Source organism: Diorhabda carinulata, chromosome X (genome assembly GCF_026250575.1).
Source record: "Diorhabda carinulata isolate Delta chromosome X, icDioCari1.1, whole genome shotgun sequence".
Lineage (NCBI taxonomy): Eukaryota > Metazoa > Arthropoda > Insecta > Coleoptera > Chrysomelidae > Diorhabda > Diorhabda carinulata.
Window position 1 is genome coordinate 57,295,319 of NC_079472.1, and position 23,208 is coordinate 57,318,526.

Below are 23,208 nucleotides of genomic sequence, written 5' to 3' on the forward strand. Positions count from 1 at the left end.
TTTCTCATTATCAAATTTTTGCGCATAATTGTAAACACACTGCCTTCTGATATCTTTACGGCGTCAGCCATCTCTCGTAATTCCAATTTACGATTAGATATATTAGATATGTTTTCTAGTAACCACCTCAATTCAATTGGTCTACCAGAACGTTCACGTTTAAATTCAGCAAACCAATGGCAATTGGTTCTTTTCGATGGAGCAGACTCCGGATAATACTTTTGAAGCCATTACCAAGCTGCAAAAGTAGCTTCATTTAAATGGCTGTCACTTTTTTCTGACCAATCAAAATGTCATGAAATTTCACACTAATTATATTGATAATTCAAATCTTATGGATTTGACAATGGCAGCGCCATCTGTGTGTCATTCACACGACTTACTAAGTGATGTTATATTTAGCTTTTTTACTGTTCGAAAACAGGCGTGAAAGTCGCAATTCCATGCAAGAATACGAAAGTAGACGTCGAGTATTCTAAATTTTATAGGAAGGTTGAAAATAGATATGGAAAACAATGGGAAAATGTGAAATTCCTCGATAAAACTTGAAAAGGTTGAGGAAAAAGTTAAGCATTATTTGCAGTTCTTGTGACTTTAGCTAATTTCGATATATTGATTTAATGAAAACAGATTTTTGGGGGTTTTCCAAGAATTAAGTGAGAATAGAAATGTTGTGCGACATAACTAAATACGAAAATATCTATTTACAAGATAAAAGTTGTTTAGTTAGGATGGTAATAAATGCCTGTGTATTATTTGTTAAGTTTCCCGACGTAATAAATATAGATAATCTGAAAGGTACTGAAAAGGTGAGAAAACTAGAGAGTATTTATATTTATTAATAGCAAATAAGTTGTATCAATATTTAACAACAAAATTTTTCGGGTATTGTTAAAATTTCCATCTCTGGTCATAAACTTAGTGCTCATTCAACAAAAGTGTTTAGATTTCATGTAAAGATAAATTATCTCAACAGAAAGTCTGGGTACCTGGGCAAATAAACATATTTTCTGTCTCAGTAAATTAGCTTCTCGTATTTCTTAATAAGCGTACATTTTTAAACAAACCATAGATGAATATCTAAATTATGATTTGAAAATGTGTACTTTCTAATATTTATCGTCATTTAAAACTTTGTCAAAATGTATGTTCGTACAATTTTTTTTAAAATTTTTGACCAATGATCATAATTATAATATTTACTGAAACGACTGAGATGCTAGTAAAAGTGGCCACATAGATCCACCAAAATATGTCACATTTTCAGCGGACTCTATATTTTTCAAAATAATATAGTCATTATCATCGAATTCACTTTTAGGACCACTATCGATTTTAGGACACGAAACTCTTTTGAGCGGCTTGGTTGGCTGAACCTTCTCATATCCAGGAAACTGGAAAAGCAGACGGGTGGATGGAAAATACTTTCCACTAGGAAGAAACTGCTCTCTTCAATTTCTGTAACTGATGGTTTCATCTTTCTGAACAGGTGACTGGAAACAACCGGCATGTACCACATCAAATCTTTCTTCCAGGTACTGGGAGACAATCTCATCAGACTCGAAAGAAATCAACTAATCATCGATTTAACTACTGAACAATGATATGCGGTAAAGCACCTCAAGCATCGTGCAAGATATTCAATGTTCTAGATGAAAAGGTGGGAAAGAAACTCCCGCAATTCAATAAATAAAAAAAAATTTCAATCAGTATTTGGAAATACTCATGATAAAAATGAGCCCAGTAGAAAAAGAAGATAAGAGTTAATACTGCTACCATAGTTATATAAATACTTTCATTCTTTTAATCAAATTTTTTATTGTATTAACAGTATGCTTTATTTGATTCCAAATACGTTGTTTGTAACGAAATTCTTCTTTTATTTGTTTTATCCTTGGTATAATCCCCAATAATTACTGTTTTTTCTATCTGCTTTATTTTTGGGTTTTCTCATTACATATTTTAAATATAGTTTGTCCCTTCTCCAATGCAAAACTTTAATTTCTTTAAAATATTCGTTTTCAAAACATCTTTTTGTCTAAACAAATCTTTACAGATACAAATATTGCATTTCTTTTTTTTTACCTATTTCTTGTTCATGCATCGACTGTTTAAAAATTTATTTATCTTAATTGCCAAGGTGAGCAAAAAAAGCGGCACGGCCATACCATCCTTTTTTCAGAGCAGTTCAGACCATTTTCTTCCCCCTATAATTTTGTTGTGGAATAAAGTAGAAGCCTGTATTTCCAATAACCAAGCAAGCATTGTATAAACACAGTATATTTCAAATTTTATTCAATTTGAACTAATAGTTTAAGAAATATAACTAGTAAAAGTTTTTAATTTTGTCACTCACTGTCTCACCTACATCAAAACTCTAAGGTACATTTAGTAGCCATAGAAGATTCAAATTTTGAATACAATTATTGTTTGGTGTATACGAGGTCTGGCTATGAAAAACGAGACTGCGCGCCTAGAGGGCGCTCTAGACAGGTGGGGTAAAAAACGAGTAGTGCGTTGGGTATCTAGATATGTGTGACGAAAAAAAGGAGGAACGTATCAATCTCAAATTTCTAGTTAAATTGGAAAAACTCCAACTTAGTGCTATAAATATCTATGCTCTTTCTTGTGCGCGTGTTTTTGAGTGGTGCAAGCGCTTTAGTGAGTGCTGAGAGAGCACTGAAGATTACCAGTGCTCAGGTCGCCCTGTTACTGTTTCAACTCCAGAAAAGTGACCAAAATAAACCAAATTGTGTGTGCAGATCATTGAATGAGCATCCGGATGATTGCCGAGGCTGTAAACGCCCATAAAGAAACTGTTAGAGCAATTTTACAAGAGGAATTACACATGACAAAAGTCTGTGCATAGTTGGTGGTGGAAAATCTGACTCCTGACCAAAAGCTCTTGCGTCAACGGGTCTGCTCAGATTTCCTTGAAAGGTTAGAAGAAGATTTGCTTTGAAAGGGACCCGATTTGAGTTACTCCCCAAAGAAGACTTCCGGTACTACTTAGCACTACTTGTTAGATTAGCTAATTATGTAATAACTCAAGATAGAAGTCCCTTAAGAAGGGAATGAGTTAATCAACCGATTTGGTATTATTTGGATCCCACAACTGTTTACGGTAGAAGAACCGAGTTGCGAGACTTGGTTTTGTATTTGATGGCATTATTCTTTCAGCTTTGTTCATCAGTTCATCCATTTATAATAACTATTTCGACTGAGCAAATAATTTCAATATTTCGTATTTTTTATTTTATTCATACTCTGTGGTATGAATAAAATCGAAGTACTTACTAATACTAAAAGTATTAGCATGTTCTACTACGTTATAAGTAGGTATCTATATTTTCTCCGGAAGCTACCACACCATGGAGCACTCTCGTAAAATGTCGTTTCATACAGAAATTGTAGTATTTGCATGTTGTTAGCGGAGTGGGTCTTATAGAAGCTTCACTGAGCATTCTATGGTTGGTTTTGTTGAAAATGGATGGAATACTTAAAAGAGAAATCACAGAGCAAGACGGCATATCAGTAATTATAATTTCTATTCAGAAAGGTAACTGAAAATGAGTTATAACATCATGTTTTAATCTCATGATATACCGTGTTCGATAAAAAAAGTTTTCTTCCTTGATAATAATTGATAATGATAAAAATTATCAAATTTCTTCAATATCACAGGAAAACAGTATCTTCACTGACTGCATGGGTATCAAAATTGCCCATTAGATGAAAATTAGAATTAGACGGACAAATAATATTACAGAAAATGTAATACAAGTACCATATGTAAGCATTTTTATATTTTAATTCGAATTTCGCGCTCTAGAAAGGGAATTTTGAGAGGTTAGGTTGGTAATACCGATCGAGACTTACGTCAGATAGATGTAAACACAATAAAAATAGAGATCATTTTGAAAAAGTTTACACATGGAATTGACATAACCAGTTATGGAGACGTAGAAAACGAGGTAAGAGGACAAGTAGCTAGAGCGAATAAGATCGCGGGATGTCCTCAGAACGTTTTGTGGTAGAACAAACACCTAACAGAAAAAAATCAAAGAAAAGAATTAATAAAACGACAATCAGACCTATACATCAGAAATAAGACTAGAAAAATCAAAACCGAAAGAAATCATGGAGACCACAGTAAAAATTGTCATTAAAACACTATTAGACCAAGAAAGTAGCACAAACGACTATGTGACGTAGATAACATTAACGAATGGGTATCGCAGAGAAAAAATAATTGAATCAACAAATAAATATGAATAAGTGAATAAAGGGATAAATCTCCAATTGGAACACGAAAGAAGTGAAGTGATAATCTAGAGCCAGGATGTGGAAAGATACCAAAGAAGGAACCGTCGTTAGATCTATTACGGAAGAAAGAAGAAGAAGATATCAACATACGTATTTTCAGCTATTTCATTATATTATTTAATTATATTTTTTGTTTATTTAATGTGGTTTTCATATGTCTCCCAATTTTCCTGTCAAATATCGAAATAAATTATATTGATTGACTCACTGTGTAGATATTTCACACCTGTATAGAATTCCTCCAACAGTTCGTGATGCGTTTTCCATTATAATTTTATCAATACCATTATTTTTACAATGGCGCTGTTTATATAACAACAAAAAAATTCCAAGTATCTAAACGAAAGCAAAACAAAGCAGGACTCTATCACGACTCGTAAGCTTTTTAAAGTGGTATCTTTTACTTTACAAGTAAATTATATTTTTTATGCTACCCTGCCGAGTACCTGTTCCATTGTTCTACTAACTGATCTTATCTCGCAGTATCTGTTCATGTATCTCTTGTAGCTTAAGTGAACTACAATTTCAGCGAATATCCTGATTGTTTCTTAAGGGTATCAACCAATCACATTTATCTCTATAACATATCTTGATTAAATGTAATGAATTATATTTACGCTAAAAGGAATGTTTTCATTAAAAAAAATATGCGATTGATATCGTGATTTTATTCCCTATAGTTTATATTCACACTGTATGCATCCAACAATCAACGACACACATCGATCTTTCTGATCTCATTGAACGCATTAGTTTAATCATCACATTTGCTGGTTGAGTTACTTGATCAACCATCGTTATTAATATTGCACGAGATCAACCAGTCTTTTATGTAGCCGAGTATGCGAACATCTGCAGCGGATTGAATCTGATGGATTTGTGTTGTTGGTACCGAAATTTATTTGTTCTCTTTATGCAGAAAAGGCTTAATGTAGAGTGTGTATGGATTTATCCATTTGCCGTAATTCTCTTAAGTAAACTCCGAAAAAAACTCAATAAGTATTTGAGGAAAAAAAAACAATGAAACATGACTACGGACTATAATAATTTGTATATAGTTGTGGCTAATGAAATTTTTGTTATGTCAATGACATGCTTCTGAAAATTGGTAAATTTTTTCAACTTAGCGAAATAAAACTGAATTATTTTAAATAAAAAAAAGTTGAAATTGAAATTTTGCGTATTTTCTCCCTTTTAAGAACTATACAGCCTATTCCGGGTATTTCTGAGTTATAGGCGTTTAAAGTTGCGAAGTCAAAACTCATATTTAAGTATATTTTCTAAATTATACATTCGACCATTATAAATTTTTAATGGATGATTACGTATGTCCATCTGGTGTCTTTGATGGAATAAATAATTTTACACTACTATCTGAAGGCCAGGAGCGGCTCATAACCAATGGTTGAGAATCCGTAACATTTACAGGGACAACCTGTACAATCTATAGATAGCGGCAATTGATTTTTCAATCAATTTTTCATTAGAAAGGTACTCTTTATTTAACTCGATAAAATTTATGGTTTAGGAGGTATGTAGATTTTTAGATACTTGTACAAGGAAACCGTTCGCCATAAAAAGACATTCTGTTATTTTGGTTAGCCTACAACTTATCAGATAAAAACAAAAAAAAAATAATAAACGTTGGAAATAAGCACCTTGGAGTCCACAGAGGATATCTCTTTGAACTTGGAAGAGCATTCCAAGATTCTGCCTAATGGCGTTACAATGGAAGTTTATTTTATCGATTATTTCGTTTTTTCTATTTACCAGAGTTGCATATACCCAAAAAATGAATCCATTGTATTCAGTTAAGGGAAACATGGTGTCCATACAAATGGAAAAATCGTATTAAGATAATTTTTTACATCATTTAGTGAGTGTGGAGGGAGAGGAATATCGCATTAAAAAGGGTGTGAAATCATTTTGGAGAAACTTCATGTATCGCTGACCATTCATGTTATTATTAAAAAAATATGGACCTAAATATTTATTCACTATTCCTGTCCACACATTAACACAAAATCGATCTTAATTCTTTGTTTGATTTGTACAGTGAGGATTTTCATCTGCTTATGAATGTAAATTATGGCAATTTATAAATCAGTCTCGTGTAAAACCAGCTTTATCGGTAAACAGTACTTTTCCAACAATTGTATTATCAACTCGTTTATCTAGAAACCAATGAGCGTAGGCCAGTCTTGATGGACAAACCTCCACTTCCAAGATGTGAAAGGGGTGAAGAAATTTTTCTCGAAAGCTGGTGTTCGTATAGTTCGTTGTTGCCCTTCGCCACCTTTTTTGGTAGGAAACTTCCTAAAATATCATTTTATGAAAAATAACGGAAACTATTTTACATAATTTATGTAGATAAACCTGTTTCTGGTAAGCTATGATCAACTCTAGTAAAAATTCTACAGTCGGGGAGAAATATTTAACAATATCGCCCCAACTTGATTTTTGTTTGAAAGATTATTCCATTATTCATGTTTTTCATTTTATAATATTATTTTCACTTGACTTAACTAGATTCTTAAAATGTCTTAACGATTATTGTGGAACGAATCATTCATATGACGTTTCACCACTTGTCCGCGAGAAAATAGAATCACGATTGAAATGCCGCTAGTGATTTTTGAGTATAATGCTTATATGGGAGGCATCGATTTTTGGGGATCAATCACTATCCACATATAGGATTGAAATAAGATCCAAAAAATTGTGGTGGTATTATTTTTCCTGGACCAGCATTACTTTAATGATCCAAGAATGGCTATTGCATAGGCGGTTAGTGTCAAACATAAATCTTCTGCAATTCCAGGAGGAATGTGTTCTGTACTGCATTATGGAGTAAAATCATCTGGTCTTGGACCATGTCCAGCTGGTTCAGGCAAAGACGAGCGTCGTTTGGATCGCTTAAATCATTTACTTGTAAAAGGGTTTTTGTTGACGTTCACAGAAAAATTAGGTGGAATATATTAATAAAAAGCTTGGTATGTGATTTATAGTGTAGATTAATAATTTGGTAATAACATTTTTGATGAATGAACATAATTTATTCAATGCTATTTGAAACTAATTTAAATCCTCATTGAACTAAATTTGTTTAGCTGAGACTGCTTGGTAGGAGTGATTCCTCAACTTTAGTTGCTTGTACGTAAATCCATATTGATAATGATGGAATTTTCATTTTTATTCCTTTAAGTAATATTAACTAATAAATAGTTGATTATTAGAAAGCTGCAGTCCTTATCTGACTAACTTTCTCAACATCTTTTATCAGTATCTAATTCAAATTAAAGACGTATCAATATTTAAGCCTAGAATTTTATCTTGAATGCGTTTTGAATAAAGTGTGTTGTTTTAAAAATCATTTCACTCAATGTTTTTTGAAATATTTTCCTAGTATATAATGTTATTTTAATTTTTGAAATATCCTTCCAATTTTTCATAACAAAACAAAGAGATTCAAAATACTCAAGACTATAATTTGCTATATACGATAAACAACAATATAAGTAAAGCTTATAAACAAAAAAAAATATTATTTAGTGAAGATATTGAGTATTTTTGAATATAAGAATATTGTCTCTTTGAACATTTCTACACGGAATTTTTGATAAATTCATTCGAAAATATTTCCATAAGAATTTTTACTTCCCTAATAATAATTTTTATATGAAATGGGAGTGTTAAAATTAACATATTTCTTGATCGCAAAGATTTGAACGTTCCTCCATAAAGTCTGTTTATAAAACCCAAATAAACAATTTGAATTTTTTAAAATTATTGTAAAACTTCTATTCATCCATACTGGATACGGTCCTGCCTAGAATTAAACAATGTTGTTCAACTCACCCTCACAGTTCCATAATTTGTGCATTTGCTTAAATAATCCATCTTTGTGAGTTAATTATGGAATAGATAACGGGTTTTATCAGTTTTGACTTCAGAAAAATAAAATATCTCGGACCTAAGTAAACATAGTTTGTGCTATGACTGAAACAACAAATCAATGGAATATTATTTATAAATAATTTAATTTTAGTTACACTAATCCTGCCCTGACTATAAGTTGATATCTCAATGCATCATTGTATTATGAAATGCCGGCAAAGTATTAACTTTGATATTTTGGTTCGATTGTTTGACGAGGGTTGCTACTTGAGTTTTAAGATAGACATATACAAACAAATATTTATGATTGTAATGACCCATTAAATCAATGTTCATTCTAAACGGAGGCGACATATCCAGTTCTACCGAACATTTGCTCAACCAACAAGACTCAATCTTGCAATCTCAGTTTACGTACAGCATCGATGTTTTCTGGCATAACAGCCGATTTTGGACGACCTTGACGAAATTTATCCTTTATCTTAGTATGACCATGATTGAATTCGGAAAATTAGCGAATCACGGTGCTTTGAGATGGCTGTTGTTCGTTTAATCCACGTCTAAAGTCATAGAAAATTCAAATTCAATATAATTTTTTGCCACGATAAATGTTTAAGTATCTAAAAAAACTCAAATAGCACTCGTATGACAACAAGTACTGAATACGTTTACCGTTAAATTACATTATGTTGTGTGCTGTATCTCAAAACTTAAGTAACAACCCTCGTATTTCCATAAAACTTGTATTTCTAATAAAATTAGTAGAGAACATTTCGAGATAAAATAAATGTAATTTATATCAAAAACAATTGCTTTTCTACGTTGTGTTGCAGGGTTATTTATTTTTTATTTCAACCATCGCTTTGTATGTGTTTTCTCGTTTCATCTTTCCTTTATAGAATCGCCCTAGGTAACATCCATAGTTCTTTTATGAGGATTGTAAAATCTTGTTTAGTTAACTTATAAAACGATCTTTGACCAATAAATTTTGGTGTATGCCTAAGGGATTAGACTTGTAAGGTTACGCTCTTTGTTGTACCGATGAAGCTTTTGTATTTTATAATTGAATATGAATATACAACTTCCAATAGTAATATATATGGTACAATTTGTTGTCATTTTTTTAAAGTAAATAGTATACAGGGTATATAGTTCGTCCAATATCAATTGCAGATTATAAAAACCGTTGCCGACAATTTTGTTTGACCTACCATTGGCGTAGATACCTCATTTTATAAATTTATTATTTTTATAAATACTTTCGAAAATATGTGTATCTTATGCGAGGAATTATTCAGTCCTACTTGGAACTGGAAGTACTGGAAAAAATCATTACTTTACCTCTTTAACTTGCTACAACTGAATATTAAATTGTAAAACGTAAATAGACAAGTAAAATGAACCTGCCTGTAAAGGAGTTTGGTTTAAAAAGGGGTACCAGATGTGAACTGAGCTATTTTTATACCCCATTCTTCTATTGGAACATTTAAACCACATGCTGACACGATGTTTCTAAACTGGTATCAGCGTATTCTGGATAATCTGCCACCTTTTGCTGTATTATTTCTAATGGCGCAACCCTGATCTCCTTATATAAACTATAAAGTGTCCCATGTATAAAATCTTCAGTAGCTTTGTCAACTGATTTCAGTTTTTCTTTACATGTTTTTCGATTCTGTGAATAATCTACAACTCCTTTCGTGACTACTCGATAAATAGAAAACTTATTTACTCTAGTTAATTCAGCAATCCTTATTATGATTATCAGATTGCTGATTATTTTCCTTTTATAAACATTCAAATATATTCAAAATAACTCGCTGTGTTTTTATACTAAATCTTTAATATTAAATTCATTCCTGTCTTTATTCTCACTACACTGTGCAATTTCATTGTATTCATTTACCATGGTCTAAAGAACGCCATGTTTCTATTTATTTAAAGAAATTTACCAATTAAATAAATCTCATCTAGCCACACCACTGCTTATCGCAGACTGTCTAGTAGGGATATTTCAAAGAAATTGTGTACATACGTCTTCCGATAGCTTCGTTCAATACAATGCATTTATGTTTACGATTCGATGTTTTCATTGGTAAACAGTGGAGATGATGAGTCCACGTGGACTGACGGTTCATTAGATGTTGTAAAAATAATTTTTCATTTCCGTTAATTTCATTTAATTTGGTATGAGTGCCGTGAGTATTAATGAAATAATGATTTTTCCTCGAATAATTATCTTCTGCAATTGATATTGGAAGAACTATAATTTATCAGGTACAATTTTTTGTCGTTTATTTAAAGTAAATAGTATACAGTACCATTTTTAGAACAAATTTTAATGAGAGATAGAAGGCATCATAATGTTTCAAATTTGACAGCTGGTAATTCTACTTTCACGTCTATATTTTTTGTACATGTCACTGTCACTGTCACAGGGGTTAGGAAGACCCCATCAATTTTTTGCAGCCGAGATTTCATGTCTCCTTGTCATTTTCCTGGATTTCCATGAAGATTGAGACGCAGCTTGCAAGTAAACTTATGCCACTAGAAATTTTAAGATTTACGTTGATATCTTTATATTATATTTTTGCTCGTATAAAAAATTTTAAATGTCAAAATTATAAAAAATTTTGTGCTATATGACAAGATAAAACTGTAATCCGAAATTTAACCTTACTTTTTCGAAAATTGTTCATGTCTGCGGCAAGTATAAGAAAAATAACAAAATTGAAATATTATATGAAAATATAGAGGAAGGGTCCACAAAAACGGTTTTTTCAAATTTTGTAAATCAAAATGGCGGCCACGTGATCTGAATTTATATATACATATTTTTCAATCACTGTTCACTTCATGAAACATTAACAATTTTGAGATGCGGTTTGCTGCAATCTACAGAAGGAGAAGTTATAGTTTGATGAACAATATAAAAATTTTTTTTAAATTTTCCAATTTTTTAACCAACTCTCGAAAAATTGAGGGTTATAAAACTTTCATTATTACTTTTTGTACGATAAAAATGAAGGAGATATCAGGGTAAAAGACTTAAATTACAAGCGGAGTCGCAAGCTGCAACGGATTTTATTGGAGAATTTAGGGGTCATATAGGAGGGTTGTCTATAAAATAAGATTCCCAAGAGCTACAGACGCTAGGACTTCCAGTTCCCGCCCTGGTGAACGTTCATTCCCAACTTTGTGAGGGCTATGGAAAAGAGTGTGCAATATGTGGAAAAATGGTGCTATGAAATCTAAGACGGACGTAAAAAAAGTCAATGATGAACAACGTTCTGGCCGGCCATCTATTTGGGACAAAATAATTTCGAAAGTGGAAGTAGCAATGCTGAAAGATCGAAAGGTGGCTGTTTGGGTCCTCAGCAAGATGTTTCCTTATGTCAGCAAGTCCTCCATTCAGAACATTTTGAGAGTAATAGCTTATGAACTATTTTCGCGGCGCGGCGGCAGATTTCTATGACTCAGGCATAAAGAATATGGTACACTACAAAATATAGGGATGTCTAAGCTTTCCAAACATGTAATATTCACTGCCACGGAAAACTCTGTACAATTTATGCGCCAGGGTAATAAATCTTCGTGACTCTTGCATAATTTAAACAAGATAAATCAGTAATATCAACAATTACCGTGGATATTATTTTCTCTGTTAACGAGATTTTAAGGACTTTTATATTACCAATGGATTCGAAATTAAGTTATAACGGAAATAAGTGAGGTAGGCTGAAAATGCAATAATGGTTTTGAATAGTAATTGATTGTCTTTCTTTTAGCTTATTTTATGTAAGCAACTTGATACGCCAAATTTTTATTTCGATATTGAACATCAACTTATATTGAGTAATAGTTAAACTTAAACGTAAACGAAACGCGGATTCTTAAATTTTAACTATATTACAAAAAAGTCACAATTTGAATGACTCATTTATTTAATATGATAGTAGAAAGATGGTTTGCAAATATGCAAAGTTTATAAATGATTCTATTATGACGCAAGTAGTAATAACAATGAGTAACAAAGTAAATTCTCAATAGAAATAGTTGCTTAAGTAATACGATCTTAATAAGGTACTGAAAAGGTTAATCTATATTAAGAGGAACAATTATTGAGGTTAATAAATAATAACTAGTTGAATAACACCCGTGCGCAAAAAAATCGACTCAGGCGATTCCTCTGCAAATGCAAGTCACCGGCCTAACAACTGAACACAAAACTGTATTTTTTAAATGCAATTTCAAAGCTAACAGTACTAGCTTCAAAATGATATAAATATTGTAATATATTATGATCAGTATTTATATGTCGAAATTGCCGCTATGGCCAGCGCCTACCATGGACTCAAATCCTATCGACCATTTATGAGAAGACAAAAGTTTGGGCTAGAAATCCTGCACCAGCCACGAATTAGGACCACAAACCGTCGCTTACTGAAAAATGGAATAACATCGAACAAATAAATTATTATTTATACGAATTTAAGCTTGTATTTTCTGTTAATTATAACCCTTTTTCATGTTTGAGACTCAATAATAACATACAACATTTTATAGCTAAGACTAATGACTTTGAAATGCTGAAATCAGAATAACAATGAAAGCTACAAATTTTTTACTAGAGACTTTTTACCACGAACGATATTTTTGGATACAGTGTAGTTCATCACATTGCCTTTATCGTCCACATAGACGGTTTTTCTATGATGACATACTCGAAACATTTCTTAGACTTGTCGCTTGTCATGTCATCCATAGTTTCAGATCCCAATAGAACGGTGGCAGTCAAAATACAACTGTACCACGAAAAGTTAGCATTTTGTCTACATGATACCTTCCAAATCTATCTTCATTCATCTTTTTATTTTTGGAATTTACGCCAAGTACTTCTTGGTGTTTCATTTAAATTTGAATTACGACTTACGAAATACGAAATACGAATCCTCTCTTGAAAACTCACTTTTTTTCAACTACGACTAAATATGCACAAAAAAAAAATATAACGAAACTATAATTAAAGTCTGACTGAGTTTTATAGTTTTGGTTTGGTTAGTTCTTTCAAGTAGATGCATTAATAAAACTAGAAATCTCTTTATTCCAAAATCTAATGTGAAGAAATACTGATATATTCCTTCCTGAAGAGATTCATAACTTGCGTAATTCACGACATTTATGGTATAGATATAATATAAACTTCAATCCGTAGGTTTAAAACAAATATCAGTGGTCTACCATGAACAAAACCCGAATTTCTGAAATGGAATGAAATTTCTCTTATCCTTCTTGAATTCAAATTAAATAAGTAATGAAATGTAGTTAATTTATATATTCACGCGTGAATTTAAGTTACCAATTCCTCGGTTATTGACAGTAAATTAATCCATGGAATGTGATCTCGATGAGTACTAAACCGATATAGATTAGTTCTAGTCAATATGAACAATCAAATTCCATTTGCTTCGTGTAGATATAGATTGAACAAATTTCTAATTATTTTTGAAATATCTTGACAACCTAATGAAATATAATAACTGCAATTACAAGGAAACGCAATTTAAGTATCTGTTTAGATTGATATTCTGTTGTCGCAATAGAACTGGTTTTTTAAGTATGTGTTAGAGGTATTCAATTGGAATATATCCGAAAAATATAATCTTCATTTCCAAATATAGAATCTGTAACTGTTTAGTTAATAGTATGCTTTTATGTAGTTAATACATTTTTAGATAGTTTCTTCATTGCATATTTTACAGTGGAATCAATGCGGATATGATTATTATTCAATTAAATTAAAAAAGAAATAATCTTTCAGATCATATTAATTATTACATTTATACAACGTCGGTCTTAATTTGTAATAAACTCAATTGTACAAATCTGTACATATAGTGATTCCAATTACAATCTTCCTCATACGATAGTAACATTAATAGATTGTTCCAATTTAGGAATTGCAGATTTGTAAATTATTTTGAGAATCGTTTTGTTTTTCCACCCGCTCCGCATCTATACCTAAATCGATTTTTTGTGTTTGATTATGCATCTCCAAATTCTTCTTTCAGAGGAAGCTTTTCTTCAGGTTGTGGCGACCATTTCATGTTACCTTGCATTTAAAAATACTTAATATAATAAAATAAAACGATAATCAGTCTACACCTGACTAACCGACCCCGTCCCATAAATGTCCAAATAGCATACAATAAAATTAATCCTTCCCCGCATATCTGAATGTGAAAAGCCTAATACCGGCTACATGCTTATTGGTCCAAACTCACAAGAAACCAGACGAGGAGTTTCGAATCGAGTAGAAATTCATTCTGGATCGAGATCTGGAGCGATCGGATCTAGAAGGTCGAGATCGCAACGATGCTGATCCGTTTCCAAAGTCTTATATCGCTCGACGTAGTTTAATTATTCGTTATTTATAGTTTGGTTGATATATGATAGTGAGTTTAAATAATCGAAGTTTGTTTATTGCGCTATCTCTCTACTATCATCTACACTAGGATCAGTGTCCATAAGGTTTTTTGTTCCATTTATCAAAATGTTAAAATTACTTCTTTGAGGTACTTGAGCCTTTTGCTGAAATGGTCAAGGCATTCCCAGAGTATATACTTTGCTGTTTCTTTAGCTTGCTTGCAGAATCTGCAGCTGTTATTCTCTGTCATGTCTTTCGCTTTAAGGTGGTATTTGAATGTCATTTCTCGTTGTCTCGAGCCCTTGGTAGTAAGATGAAGTATTCTCCTCTCGGAAGAAGCTATTTTCTTAGAACATTTTTGTTCCATTTTCTAAGGTGTTATAATTACTCAGTTGGGGTACCAAAACATTTTGATGAAATTGGCAGGGCATTTGTAGAGTAGGTTCTTCGCAGAGATGGCAGTTTTTGTTCTTTATCTATTGCTTTATGATGGTATGTTACATTGCAGTGTTCTGCAACAGATCACCAGTTAACTGTCGTCTCGGGAAGTCTCGAGTTCCTCATAATCCAGTGTATTTAGATGAAGCGGCCGCCAAAAGTCTACATATAATATTTTCGCTGTTTTTCAAAAATTGTGTTCTGGTGCAATAAATGCAGTTTTTAGTTACATAATTCTTACAACAATAAACGGAAAAGTCGCTACAAATCATTTCTGGGGGATTTTCTGATATTTTGAATCCAAATTTGGTATTGAAATGTCTGCTTGGTGGTTACAAATTATTATATATATGTAAAAGTTCAATCTTGAAATTTTAATATAAATTATAGATATATAGAAAAATGCGGCGTCAAAATGAGTTTATTAAAACAAATTACCGAAAAGATTCTAACAAGAGCTACTGTAAGTTTTCAAATTGAGGCCCATGTTGATTAATACATTTACGGCAAAGTTTTTCGACGGAGAGGCAGGTTGGGCGAAGCATGAAGCATGAAGAGTTTCAAATTCTTCTTCAACTGCACTTCGGAAGTCGATAAAGATGCGAGGTACTCTTGCTAAAACGCGGAGGATCCACTGGAAGAAATTATAGGGTGTCAGATCACATAACCGTGCGGGCCATTCTCCAGAATGAACCATAAGTAACTATGAGCAATTTGTAATTTCTATTGGTAATTTTTATCATGAACTATACGAGGTATAAATTTCAAGTAATGAGACTAGTGCTGCTTTAGAAAAAGTAAGCAAAGGTTAGCATCTGTCAACTGCTTAGCCCAAATACTGTGTCTGGTGACAAACCAATGTAGCCGTAGCCTTTGTTTGTATAGAGGCGCTGTTTTTTGCCATATAAATTATGTAAGTAATGTAAATAGGGCGACTCATTGTTTTGAAATTTCACATGAAAATTGGAAAAACTACATCAGAAACTTTTTATAATTTATCGAAACAAGTGTATTGCAATAAATGATTGTCATGTTTTTGAGTGGTTTAAGCCTTTTCAGGATGGCTGAGATGTTGAATTTATAGAAATTGACTAAGAATGTGTGGCGCATTGAAATTTCAACATGCAAATAGTGTGTGCAATCTGGTGCTTTATTCCACACTGTACTTCAAGATATTTCTAGTTGAGTACAATCACCCACCTTATTGGCCGAATCTTGCACCGTGCGACTTCTACTTCTTTTCTATGTCCAAATCTACATTAAAAGGAACAAGATTTGATTCCGTTGAAGATGTGAAAGAAAAAGCGACGTGTATCCTGAATGCTCTTGCAACGTTTGGAAAAATGAAAGATTATTCCGTAATTCATAGAATAGCCAGTAATCATCGACTGATATAAATTCTTCATGATAAAATATTTCTACATAAAAAACCATCTACGTTTATGGTTATTCAATGCTAAATATTTTAGTATATTATGATTTATTACTTTACGTAAGTGAAGCAAGAAAAAACGTCAAGGGTTTTAGTCGGTTAAATATCAATTTCCGAAACAAAAATGGTATTGAATTCTGCTTCCGTTGAAATTGAACCACCCACACAATCCGTTTCAGCTTAAACAATGGACACAGGCTACCGTTTATATTATTCACTAGCCGGTAATCCAATATGGTCGTATCTTTGATCTGCTCCGCTCCGTTTTCCATATAACTCGCCGTCTCCATAATTAATTAGTGCTTTAGTTGTATAGTCGATAAGTATAATACTCGGTATACTGCAGGTACAACAAGCCTTTGTTTCTCAGACTCGAGAACTTGATATCAGTTCAGTTTAGAAGCTTTAAAGCCAAGTTAACAATACTTACATGTATAGAAGAGAGTAAACATAAACTTATGGTTTTGTGTGCCCGTTGGAGGCAAAAATAAGACAACGGGACTCAAGTACTATAAAGTTTTATTTAAAAGATCATAACTTTGTTATTTCAACAAAAAACAATCATTTCTAATTGCTCTATTTCCAACACGAACCATACAGGTTTTCAATAAAGGCGAGATGTATACACCTCTAAAGAAATTAAAGATATTTCTTATTCTTCAGAACTAAATCGGTCTATTTGAAGTTATTAATTAAAATTTGCTTTTGGTAGAGAAAAAATTATAAATACTTATTTGTATGAATATATTGAACGGCTGTACAAAATTTTTAAACAATTTGGTTAATTTTCATAATACTCACATGAAACTTAACTTTCTAATAGTTTTTTTTTGGTCTGTTGGATTGGTCGAGGCGAGCTCAACCTTGACAGAAGTGTCATTTCAACTGCCATTGATCTTCGTGATACCTTCGGAATTTTGACCAGCACACTTTTCAATGATACAGGTGATTATGTATCGATCTTAACAGAGAAAACAACGACAGGCAACTTTTAAAGAAAATATCATCGATACTTGCGTATAGGCAACAGTTTTCATACTTTTAAGCTGCTTTAGGTCCTCCAGTTCATCTTTATTAATGATAACGCCATACCAAGATGCGGTGGTTTTAGAAGAAATACAAAACTAAGGGTTTCTTCATCGATATCTTCCACCCAGGTCGCCTGATTCAAAAAATTTATTTTCAGGCTCAAGCAGTCAGCTGCTTTATAATCCACCATGTTATTGTCAGATGACTTCGTTTGAGCTTCAAAATGTTTAAATATAATCTAACAAATTTTGAAATTGTAGTAAATGACTAAAACTTTTTTCTTCAAACATGAGAGGCTGTTACTGCCCGCCCCAACCACGGAGTCTCAGCTGATGGTCGTAGGTATTAATAGTAAAAGTCCAAAATACAATACAATACAAGTTTCGCTCGAGAATAAATGATTTTTACTTGTGGATTCTGTTGATTGTTTTTAATCCAGCTAGCGTTTCTAATTTTGATAGGTAGATTCTGGATGATCCGTCTCTTAAATAGTCGCCTTCCATATATTTGGGTCGTGAAGAAGTTTCCATCGAGTATTTGGCTATGTTTCACAAGAATAAAGCCGAATTTCGCGCCCTTTTAAAAAACATGAATGAAACGTTGGTTCACCACTTCACGCTCCAAACAAAAGAATAATCAAAACAATGGACTGAAGAGGGTCAACCGACTCCAAACATGGTAAAGACCATTCTAGAGTTTTTTTTTTTGGGCCAGGTACATCTGAAACCATCCTCGTATGTGCGTTTTGTTGATTGTTTTTAATCCAGTTACCGTTTCCATTTTTGCTAGGTGGATTCTGGATGATTGACATCATGTTCAATGATTCTATTTTGATGATACTTTTCACAAAAACATTTTCATTATTTTTTAATTATTACCCAACTATAAAAGTTGTATAACGTTCAACGTTGGTCCACCACTTCACGCTCCAAACAAAAGAATAATCAAAATAATGGACTGAAGAGGGTCAACCGACTCCAAACATGGTAAAGACCATTCTATCTGCAGGCAAGGTCGAGGCGACGGTTTTTTGGCGACGGGATATTCATGGAATAATTTTATTCAAAAATTAAAAACTATCAACGAAAACGACCGCATTTGGCTAAGAAGAAAGTGTTGTTTCATCAAGTCAATGCCACTAGCTCACACATCCGTTATTACTATGGCCAAAATGAATAAATTGAGTTTGAGTTGCTACCTCATGCATCCTATTGGCCAGATTTAGCTCCCTTAGATTATTTCCTGTTCCCAGGCTTCAAAAACTGGCTCGGAGTATAAAACTTTTCCAACTATGAAGATGTGATGTCAGCAGTTAATGACTTGAGTTTTCTTTATAAGAATTTCCTTTTTTGGGCCAGGTACATTTGGGACCATCCTCGTATGTGCGTTTTGTTCATTGTTTTTAATCCAGTTACCGTTTCCATTTTTGCTAGGTGGATTCTGGATTATTGATATCATGTTCAATGTGTCTATGTTGATGATACTTTCCACAAAAACATTTTCATTATTTTTGAATTATTACCCAAATATAAAAGTTGTATAACGTTCAATTCTATAAATCAAAAGCAATTAACAACATGATTTTTTTAGTTGGTTGGCGGTATTTGTGGCTATTTCAAGTCTTGCGTTGTCTTTCAAAACGTTTCTATCTCCGAATTTTCGAAGTTTTCAATTCAAAGATTCACCAAAACGTACCAAAAATTATGAAATTGTTTGTATTTCGTCTAAAAGGAATCCCAGTAATTGTTTATATTGCTAAATTATGTGCGCTTTCATGTTTATTCGTCGAAACACGCTTGTTGTATTCAGATTAAGTAGCAATAAACCTAAAAAACTTGTAGTTTCGTAAATGTGGGAATAATTTAAATTAGAAGTGGTCGTAAAAACGGTCGTTAAAAAGATTTGTTCCATCTGATTTGTTGGTGCGTTCCTACCGCGTTTCTCTTTGACTATCCGAGCAGCAGCTTCTTATTGCGTATATAATTCAAGATTGTTATTTATATGTGTGATTACTACATGTAAGGATCATAAAATTTCTAATTTAGTAACAAATTTAGGTACATAAATATGTTTTTGTTCAATTTAATGCAATATTATATGAAATTATTTATTTACAGTCCACGAGTTGAATTTTTAGTTGTTTTTATAATTAAAGAAATCAAAACACGTGTCTGAATAATTCAAATTATTATTTTAAGTAGAATATCCTTTTATAAATGTCTTAGTTTACAAATTGATAAAAAAAATGAATGAGGATAAATTTCACAATAGGTGCAGAATAAAAAAAGATAGAAAAAGCGCAAGCCTAAATGAGAAAATGAGATAGAATCGAATGATAAACAAGTTAAAAATGTATGTCGAAGCACTATTAAGAGTTAACGAAGAAGAGCAACACGAAAAGCTCGATTAAGAGAGGGAAAAGGAGAAAATGAAGAATTACCATTGACAGACAGACAATGACAGAATAGATCATGAAGCATTAAGAGACTGAAAAATGGAAAAGCACCAGGATTGAATAGAATGAGTAGAGAATTATCAAAATACTGAGAGAACCACATGTAGAGTTAACTCAGCAGCTGAAAAAAAGATGCCAATGAAGTGGTGAGAGAGGTTAATCGTAATAGATGTGACAAAGTTCAAGATTCATAGGAAAAGTAGCCTCAAAAATGCCGCGTAGAACACATTTCAATCTTTACCAGACATTCTCTTGTAATTTAAATTGGAAGGTTTTTCAAGTGACGACAAATTAGGACGTCTACAAAACCGGTTTCCACACTTGAATCCCAATTTCGCATACAATTTAACCGCGACGCGTCGCTTCTCTACGTCTATAGCGAACACCCCTAACACACATATTACAAAAAAGAAAACTAACCATCATAAGCAGCTGGACGTGTGCTAAATAATCTACTTCTTCGTTTGTGTTAGCTGCTCTTAATTTTTTCCTGTAGTTTGGTTGTTTTATTTTGTTGTTAAGAAGACTCCATAGATACTTTTCGGATCTCTTTCAGTGAAATTAATACAGCTAAAACGAAGAAGTTTTGCTGTCTTTCGGGTCAGTAAGCTTTCAAAATTTAGAATACATCTTTTAAATTCCAAAATTGCGTCCAAGTTTATCAAAGAGAAATTTTTACGGCTGCAAAGTGATAATCTAGTAGCAGCTCAAAGGTACAAGGATGAACTTGAATCTTTTAGTACAATTTTCATTAAATAAAAAGAAATTTAGTCAGAATTCTGCTTGTTTCCTGCCAGTTTTCAATAGACTTGCTTTCAGACTATATTTACCGCTCATCTACACTAAGTGCAACACTGCATAGTAAGAAAAACCAACCAAACCACGTTTCAAGGAGGAAATTTCGAACTTCTTTATGTAGCAACTCTTCAAAGAGACATTTCGCAATCAATCCGGAAATAATAAGGTTTTAAATAGAACAAAAAGTTCACAAACTATATAGAAACTTCGAAAAATATGGTTGTTTACCCCACGGTAGCTATTTTAAATAGACAGAATTTCGACAAATCGTTAGATTGCTCAATGTATAGATAGAGCAACGCTGGGGTTTCGATTGTATCTCTCTTATCTCTAGTTACAACAACAAGCAACGATGCATCAAATGAAGGTGCTGATGATGTTTCTACCAATGAATCTTTGTGTGAAAGATTCAAATTTGCCTTCTTAGAAAGCAACTATTAGAACTTTCAGTTTAACGAAATAAAAGTTTCTTTACAAATGAACTAGATTTTTTGCAGGCTGCTTTTTCTACAAAAATAATTTTACTTATCCATAAGATTAAATTCAATAGTATGATAAGTATGATAATTCAGAGAACAGAGCTAAAATTTTTCTAACTATGCAAATATACTTAATTTAAAAGATTTCTCAACTTCACGGTTCGTGATTCATTCGCCTAAAGACCAAAATGTATAATTTCATACATTCATACATGATAATACTAATAATTTCAACTGAGACTAACTTAGTAATGAAGTCGTTACAAACATAAACAACAAGATACCCCGAGAAATATTTGTATTTATTGGAAAAATTATTCTAGAATTAGAAATCGTGCAGTGACTTTACTTTTTCAAGAATCCCGAAGTGATCGTGTTTTATCCTTCCCTAGTCGTTTAAATGAGCCTTACCAAATGGGGCAATGCATGCTCTGAATGAGGCGATGCGAGCTATCTGGTCGACAATAGAAAAAAAAATTGGTCTGTAAAATAAGAAAATCGTTATTTGAAAACAATGGTTTCTTAATATGGGTTATGGAAAAGAGAAAAAGGAATTTCATGATTCTACAATCACACGAGTTCAGAATTAAATTAACCAAAAATGTTGCTTTCGATTTTTTTTTTACTTCAATATATTCAATTATTAACAAAACAAAATTTAAGTTATTTCAATGAATGTCAATTGAAATTTGGTCTACTATAGTCTATTTTTGGTCTATTCATGACAGAGTAATAAAATTATCGTTATCCATAGGCGTAGTCTTTTAGTGGACAGTTCGTATGACATTTGTAATAATATTTAAAGGTTGAAAAGTACAATTTTTTGCAAAAAGTTTTATTTTTTCAAACAGTATGTTAAGAATATTGTATCATACTGGTTATATAGGTATAAGAGTTCAAAATTTGTTTTTTAAACAACGTTATGTTCATAAAGAATAATTTTAATAAAAGAAGTTGAACTGTAGCAACCAATATTCACAATAATTCTTCAGTGATATTGTCCAACGTTAACATTTTCTCTTCTTTAATCCACGGATATCTACCAAGATTATTTTTTCAGTGAAATAAACTAAACTTTTGCGAAAACGTTAAGTGTTAACGTTTAAGTGAAATCGAAGCCCCAATATTTTGTCAACTTTTTTCAACTAATAGAAAATGCACTTGAATATCGAATAAAACTCCTTATCCAAATGTGTAGGTTGTCTGCTACAACAATATTTAGATATCTAGTGAAATTCCACAAAGGATAGTGTGAAACGCTAAAATTGCTACCTCATGCACCCTATTCGTCAGATTTAGCCCACTCGTATTATTTTCTTGACGATTATTATTATAAAAGGGTATCGAACTTATTGAACATCACTGGGAAATGTGTATGGAGGTTAAAGGAGATTAAGTTGAAAGATAAATATATTTTTCCAAAATTCATTTTGGGCCAGATACTTCTGGGACCATCCTCGTATATCGATTAATCTCACCATCTGATAGCCTCAATATGGCAAAAGCAATTATTCACTATCGTTTAGTATTCTCATAGACTTTCGAAACTCCTGAATCAGGCATTAGTTTCGACCACATATAGAAGCGGACAGATTATGGAAAATGTAAAAAGATAAATATCTGTCGATGATGATATTTGATTCTGAAAAATACATTCTGCAGCAAAATCAAACACCGTTTTGATGCTGTGTTTTGTTACTTTTCGATAGTGACCGTCAAAAATTGATCAAACGGCCACCAAGGATGATAATGAGACAAAAATCCACGATATCGTATTGGAAGACCGTCGATTGATGATGCGCGAAATAGCTGAGACAGTAGGGATTTCAGAAGATCGTGCGGGTTATATCTATCTATTTTTGGCTGTCGATGTATTGGATGCGTCGATTTTTAGCTCCGAACAACAAGCGCATCCGTGAAACCACTT

At 32.4% G+C, this 23,208-nt stretch overlaps 1 protein-coding gene across 2 annotated transcripts in view; it reads left to right on the forward strand.

The window, feature by feature from the left end:
- LOC130902755 (roundabout homolog 2-like) overlaps positions 1-23,208 on the forward strand; it is a 527,473-nt gene that overhangs the window by 21,254 nt on the left and 483,011 nt on the right. Inside the window, exon 1 of one of the 2 annotated variants that reach the window (XM_057815029.1) lies at positions 740-809. The exons of the other annotated variant lie outside the window; for it this stretch is intronic. The gene's annotated coding sequence lies outside the window, so the exon portion shown is untranslated. Of the gene's footprint in view, positions 1-739; positions 810-23,208 lie in introns of those variants that run through there. 2 annotated transcript variants of the gene reach the window in all.